Below are 7,445 nucleotides of genomic sequence, written 5' to 3'. Positions count from 1 at the left end.
GCTCAAAAGGAGTCTCATAAATTACAAGCAATCAAAGAAATAAAAAAAGGTAAAACTCAACTATCTTCACAAGAACGACAAAAAATCATTAAAATACTTGGGTCAGGGTTTCAACAATTTTAATACTATATAAATACAAGTATGGAAGCGATTGATAGTATCTATGATTTGGATGATACAATTATCATTTCAAACTCCACGAAAAAGGAAGACTATTTTAAGGTAAATGCTATAACAGGAACAGACTGGAATTCAAATGGAACAAAAAGATTTGAAATAAATAATCAACAAACTTACTTGAATCTAGCTGATAGTTTCTTGCTGTGTAAATTTAAATTCACAAAGGCTGCGAATAATACTAATGCTACACTCAGAAATGATTTCTTCTGGAAAATGTTTGATAGTGTCCGCCTGTATATTGGAACACAAGAGGTTGAAGCGGTTGATATGTCTCTGCTACATCTGAAATGATGAAATTTACACTATATTCGTTTAGTGATAGAATGGGTAAGGGAGCTGTTGAAGGTTTTATTCCTGATATGTCAACAGGAACAAATGCTGACCCTGGTTATAGTCAAAGGAAGTCAATGTTTCATGATGAAACAAAAGTAGAGAATAGTTTTACCGTAGCGGTACCTCTGAAAGGTATATTTGGATTTTCTGATTATGATAAAGTTTTGTATGGTCTTAAAATTAGATTTCAACTACAAAGGAATGATAATGTAAACAGGTTGCTTTTTGGGGCTGAAAATGCTTTTGGTGACAATAATAAATTTGTTATTAATGATTTGTGTTGGTATATTAGTTAATATACTCCTAATCTTAAAACGGAAGAGATGTTAAATAGAAGACTTAACTCAAACACCCCGCTAAATGTATCATACCTTAAAAGAAGATGTCAACACGTTAAACTGGAACACACTACCTACACGTGGAATTTAGGTGTTCTTCAAGGAAAGCCACGATACCTCTGGCTCATTTTTTAAAAACCAGATGGAGAGGACGGTACTAATAAGAATAATGCGCTGTGTGATATTGCTAAGGTGAAACAACTTCGGGTTTCTCTTGATGGTACATTTTATCCGCGAGATAGATTGGAAATTGATTGGGAAAAAAATGCTTATGCGGAAGCCTACAAGTCTTACCAAAAGGTGTGTGAAAGCAACGGTAATAATGATCCTATTTTGGCTATGGTTGCGTTTCAAAAACTTTATACAATCTACGCAATTGACCTGAATTCTCAAAAGGAAACTATAAAGTCTAATAGAGTGGATACTTCTCTATACATTGAAAGAGGAGAGAATGAAGAAGTTAATACATATTGTTTGCTTTTGGAAGAAACAGAATTACAGATTAATACAGATAATGGAGTTATGATTAATATCACATAGGTTTTTTCTCATAAATAAATGGTAGGGGTATATGTTAATCAAATCAATCTTAATAAATTAACATCTTGTATTCAAAATCAAAAGCCTTGTATTATTAATGTTAATACAATTCAAAGAAAAGGAGCTGGAAGAATTGATGTTTTTCTCACAAGAGAGCAGGTGAAAACACTAAATGATGCTGGATCACTTAAAATTAAAATGACAAAACCTATGTTAAAGAAATATTCAATAGACGAGTCAAGAGGAGGATTTCTCCCGTTTCTAATTCCTTTATTTGCTGGTTTAAGTGCGGCGGGAGCATTGACTGGTGGTATTTCAGCAGCGGTAAAAACTGCTAACGAAAGGAAGGCACAACTAAAAGCTCAAAAAGAATTGGAAAGACATAACAAGGAGTTGGAGAAACAAATTAGTGGAAGTGGTGTAATTGTAGATTTTGCTCAAAAACTTGAAAGTCTACCTGATAAAGCTAGATTGTTTGTTGGAGATATGCTTTCCTCTATCGCTCAAGCGGGTGTTAAACTAACTAAATGGGGTAATGGATTGTATCTTTCTCATAAATAAATGGATAAATGGTTTAAACAATTTGGAAAGAATACAACATCAAATATAGAACTAGCTAAGTATTGCAAAACAGTAAAAATTGATAATGTGGTTATTTGTATGAGAGATGAATTAATACATATAAATAAGAATACAAAGAATATTATTATGAATTTAGACACACATAATGGTTCTCATTGGGTTTGTATTCATAATAGTCAGGATAAATATTATTTTGATAGTTATGGTATGCCACCACCTTTTGAAGTAATACAATTCTTACAGAATGGTGTTTATCAAACATTTCAAGTTCAAGAAATTAATTCTAAATGTTGTGGCCAATTATGTTTATATGTATTATTTCAACTCAACAAGAATGAAAATGTTTATGATATCATTTTTAATCTAATATAAATGACATGTTGGAAAAGATGGTTCTATCTTTGGAGAATCCTCTCAGGATATTGATTTATCAAATTATTATACAAAGGCACAGGCTGAACGACAAAAATATAGTATAAGTAAAAAATATTAATATGAAGAATACTTATAAATTAATCAATTATCCAAACCCTACAGATGCGAATGACTTAATTAGATTCAGTGATTTATCACAATATATATATATTTAAATAAAACAGCACGTTTTGTTAAACAAGTAAAATTTACAACCACAACACCTGGTTATACTGACCATACACCTTTCCTCATTGAATTTAACTACCTGCTTACAATTGAATTTTATAAAGAAGGACATATAGTTAATATGCGAATTAATAAATGGGGGTATGATATGCCTGATTTAGGGTATAATTGGTATTTTTCAATAAACTTAGAAGACCTACATGATTTGAATCGGTCTCGTAAAGAAGAATATTATCCGCTTGGCGAGGATAAGGATTTATGTGGAAGTACAATTAGTAAACAACAAATACATGATTTTAAGAAAATAAAAATATATGATAGTATAGCGATGGTTAGCATGACAAAGAAGGAAGGTAATGAGATAAGGATAGAAAGCCAAGGAATACAAACCGATTTGGTAGTGGGAAGATGGGGTGGTATTACCTGTCATAATATCAATCTCACAAATATTTCTGATACATAAATGACAGGAAGAAGACTACAAGAGAATTATAATTTTTGTATTCAAGGATACCTACAAGAAAAGGGTGCTCGGTATTACATACCTTATGATTTGGAGCATATACATGGGAATTTTGTCATAAAAAACTGGCCTTATACTGATATTGCTAAACCCACAAATAGAGACTTGTTTAAAATATTAAATAAAAATGAACTTCTCAAAGTTATGAAATATAAAACTCTTTTAGAAATCGTCAACAAATCTTATTGGTATCCTATTATGAGAAAAATAATTATAGATACAAGAATATCTCAAAATCCAGATGAGTATATGTATAATATTCTTTGGGGCTCAAGCTCAAGGGTAGCAAGGGATGAGGAAGGAGTTGAAGAAGAGAAGGAGAAAAGAGAGAAGGATAAGGAGGAAAGGGAGAAAAAGGAGAAGGAGGAGAAGGATGAAAGGGAGAAAAAGGAGAGTGACGAAAGGGAGAAAAGGGAGAAGGAGGAAAGGGAGAAGGAGGAAAGGGAGAAAAGGGAGAAGGAGGAAAGGGAGAAAAAGGAGAAGGAGGAAAGGGAGAAAAAGGAGAAGGAGGAAAGGGAGAAAAAGGAGAAGGAGAAAAGGGAGAAAAAGGAGAGGGAGGAGAGGGAGAGGGAGGAAAGGGAGAAAAGGGAGAAGGAGGAAAGGGAGAAAAGGGAGAAGGAGGAAAGGGAGAAAAAGGAGAAGGAGGAAAGAGAGAAAAAGGAGAAGGAGACAAGGGAGAAAAAGGAGAGGGAGGAAAGGGAGAAAAGGGTGAAGGAGGAAAGGGAGAAAAGGGAGAAGGAGGAAAGGGAGAAAAAGGAGAAGGAGGAGAGGAAGGAAAGGGAGCAAATAGAGAGGGAGGAAAAATATAAAAAGATGGAAATCAGTGAGATTCGTAAAAGATTGAGTGTATTACAGCAAATAAATCAATCTCAACGCACCAAAGAGGAAAATAAAGAATTAACGACTCTTACTAAGATAATGATTTTAAAAATGGTTGAGATGAGTTCAGCAAGGAGATTTACATTAAGAAGACAAAGATTATGTGGTTGATGATGCCATTGACTTTAGTTAGTTTTTATTTGTAAATAAATGGAGGAGAGAGTGAAGGCATTCCTAAGGATTCTTTATGTTTTAAAATTAAGATAGAAATGTATATGTTGAAAACCAAAAAGGTTTTGATACTCTGTCGGAATTTTTCTGATAAATAAATATGAGTTATTGTCTCAAATGTAAAAAGAAAACTAAATCTAAAAATATCTCTTATGTTAAAGCTAAAAATAATAGAGTTTATCAGAAAGGAATATGTCAAGTGTGTGGCTCTAAAAAGTGCCAATTCATCTCTCCTAAAAGTGGAGGAGACATACAAAAGTTTCTGTCAGGAAGTAAATTTACAACAACTGGAATTCCTGGGGAACTACATCTACCTGGATATTCTTTCTGTGGTCCAGGAACAAACTTGGATAAAAGATTAGATGAGGCTGACAATCCTAAACCTTGGTCTAAACCTATAAATAGGGTTGATGAAGTGTGTATGAAACATGATATTGCTTATGGAAATACCACTACATTGGATGAAAAACATGAAGCAGACAGAGAAATGTTGTATAATTTGTCTTTGATACAAAATCCTACATTGAGAGAGAAAGTTGATAGGTTTATTGTAAAAAAAATGATAAGTGCTAAATTGAAACTTGGTCTTGGTTATTCCTCAAAAAACTATTAGGCTCTAATGATGTCATCAAGACTGAGGAGCTTTTGGCTAAATAATTACACAAACCTATAATCACCAAGTTTAAAACAAGGAAGGTTTATTCCAAAGACACTGACCACATATGGTCTGCTGATTTAATCGAACTAAATAATGATAAGGGATACAGGTATTATTTAACCGTTATTGATTTGAGGAGTATATTTGCCTGGGTTGTTCCTTTGAAAAACAAGAGAGGTGATACTTTAATGTTAGCTTTCAGTGGAATATTTAGTAAAAGTAAAAGAAAACCAAAGAAGTTATGGACTGACGAGGGAACAGTGTTCTATAACAAAATATTTATGAAATTTCGAAAGGGGGAGGGTATTAAATTATACAGCACCTTTAATGAAGGAAAAGCAGTTGTTATTGAGCGTTTTAATCGCACTTTAAAAGAGAAATTATATAAAAAATTCACACAGCTCAGTTCTCAACAATGGGTGTATTTAATCCAGAATATTGTCGATAATTACAATAATACAGTTCATTCATCAACAAAATCAAAACCATCAGAAACATTTACAAAATTAGAATATGAAAAGCAGATTAATTTGAGAAAGCCCAAGTTCAAAGTTGGTGATATTGTAAGAATATACAAATGGAAAAGCCATTTTGAAAAAGGTTATACACAAAAATGGACTCGTGAATTATTTAAAATCATTGATGTAATGGATACAGTCCCTTGGACCTATAAATTATATGATATGAATGGGGAAGAAATATTATGGGCATTTTATTCACATGAATTACAAAAAACAAAGCTGATAATTCATTAAACAACATTTCTATTCACCCCACCCAGATTAGCTAATTTAATTAGTGGTAATAAAAAAAATAAAAAATAAAAATATCATAAGCCACGCCCACACAGACCACGCCCACACCGACCCCGCCCACACAGACCACACCCATCATCCCCCACCCTCCGTGCACCCCCACCCTTGACCCTTCACCCCCCTCATCCCACCCCCACCTTCCCCACACACACAAGGGGAGGGGAGGGGTGGGATGAGGGGGGTGAAGGGTCTTTGGCAGGGGTGCACCTCCCCTTTCCCTCCTCCTTTATTCTCTTTTTGTAATTAATAATTAAATAATTGTAAACAAAACAAATATATATAAATAATAGTGAAAACATTAAAATCTTCATATTACTAAAACATTTTCCTTGAGGTATTATACATTCAACTTCTTCCCAGCACAAGTCATCAATTTCTTCCCAGCACAAGTCAAAGACAGCAGATGTGTTGAGTTTTTGAATCTCTTCCTGAAGACAAGAGGAAAAGAGGGGAGAGAAAATATTACACACACACACACACACACACACACACACACATACACACACACACATACACACACACACATACACACACACACATACACACATACACATACACACACACACACACACATACACACACACATACACACATACACATACACACACACACACACACACATACACACATACACAAGGATATGAGGATATTGGGATACATACCTCTAAAAAATCGAGCTTTGTGTTCAAGTGATCGAGTTGAAAATTTAGGGTACCACATGTTGACGGGAAATAACCACTCTTTGGAAAATCAAAAGCATCCCACTCAAAGCCGTGGTTGTGGTTGTGGTCATCTGTTGATGGTGTTATATTCTGTTTCAAAAAAGAAAGAAAAAACGTTAATAATTTCTCCTAAAAGATACATTGTATTGACAATGAATAAATAAATGACAGCTCCCATTTAATGGTGCCAATCAGAGAAATGAATAATTAATTACCTGAGACAAACTCCGATGGTGATTATCTTCTAAGAACGGTGAAACATCAAATTCATTCAATCTGTGAGGCAGGTCACTCCAACCCGTGTTCAATTTGTTGTAAACCTCTTGTGGAACAACTTGAAACTCTGCCAAGACCAGGTCATTTTGAAAACCTGAATTGCTGTAATAAAAAAATATATCATGAGTCATATAAATTTAAATTAATCACATACAAGGCTCACATCACCAGTTTAATTCTGAATGAAACTTACCAAAGTCCTGGTGAGTATTCTTCATCAGAGTAGAGACTGAAATAAGACATGTTGATGCTCATCTTCTTCGGTTCGTGATGATGAAAACAGCACGGCAACACGACTTATATAATGTCCAAAATGTATTTTCGGGAACAGAACTCAGCTTTAACATTTCGAGGAAACAGGAAATAAGACAATGAGAAATTCCCAACGCGTCATTTCTTGTAAAGTTAAGCAACATGTCATTTCTTTCATTAATTAAAAAAAGGTTCGAGGTTTAAGTATGGCATCCTTAATGAATGTGAAAAATATCAAATAAGACTTATTGAAAAGGCAACTGGTAAAAAAGTTCACAAAACAAATAAGAGAATTAATTTAAATACTGGTGAGTTGGGTAAAAAAGATGGAAATATTTTTGAGTTGTTAGGATCATTGTTAGGTTCATAAACAAATATTTGTAGGTTCGATGTTTCAGTGGTCTACTCGGGATCATTGATAGTAAGAGTACCATAAGACCAAGGGGGAATCATTGTTTGAGTGGTCTTAAGGATAGGTGTCAAAAGGCTAAAAGGTTCTTAAAGAGGTGAGAGGAAAATTAACATGTAAGTGAATGGGTCGATGTTTGAGTGGGTCAAAGATAATCTGCCAGA

At 33.9% G+C, this 7,445-nt stretch overlaps 1 long non-coding RNA gene across 1 annotated transcript; it reads right to left on the bottom strand.

Annotated features, from left to right (window-relative positions):
- Window positions 1-6,006: 6,006 nt before the first annotated feature.
- On the bottom strand, window positions 6,007-6,552 carry LOC144889577 (uncharacterized). The gene is made up of 2 exons (XR_013621886.1): window positions 6,285-6,552; window positions 6,007-6,050 (listed from the first exon to the last, which is right to left on the bottom strand). It is a non-coding gene; the product is annotated as an uncharacterized LOC144889577 (long non-coding RNA).
- Between the last annotated feature and the right edge of the window lie 893 nt (window positions 6,553-7,445).

The sequence above is a fragment of the Myxine glutinosa genome, chromosome 1, assembly GCF_964187855.1.
Source record: "Myxine glutinosa chromosome 1, kmMyxGlut1.1, whole genome shotgun sequence".
Lineage (NCBI taxonomy): Eukaryota > Metazoa > Chordata > Myxini > Myxiniformes > Myxinidae > Myxine > Myxine glutinosa.
Note: the sequence above shows the minus strand (reverse complement) of the source record. Positions and strands in the feature narration are given on the sequence as shown.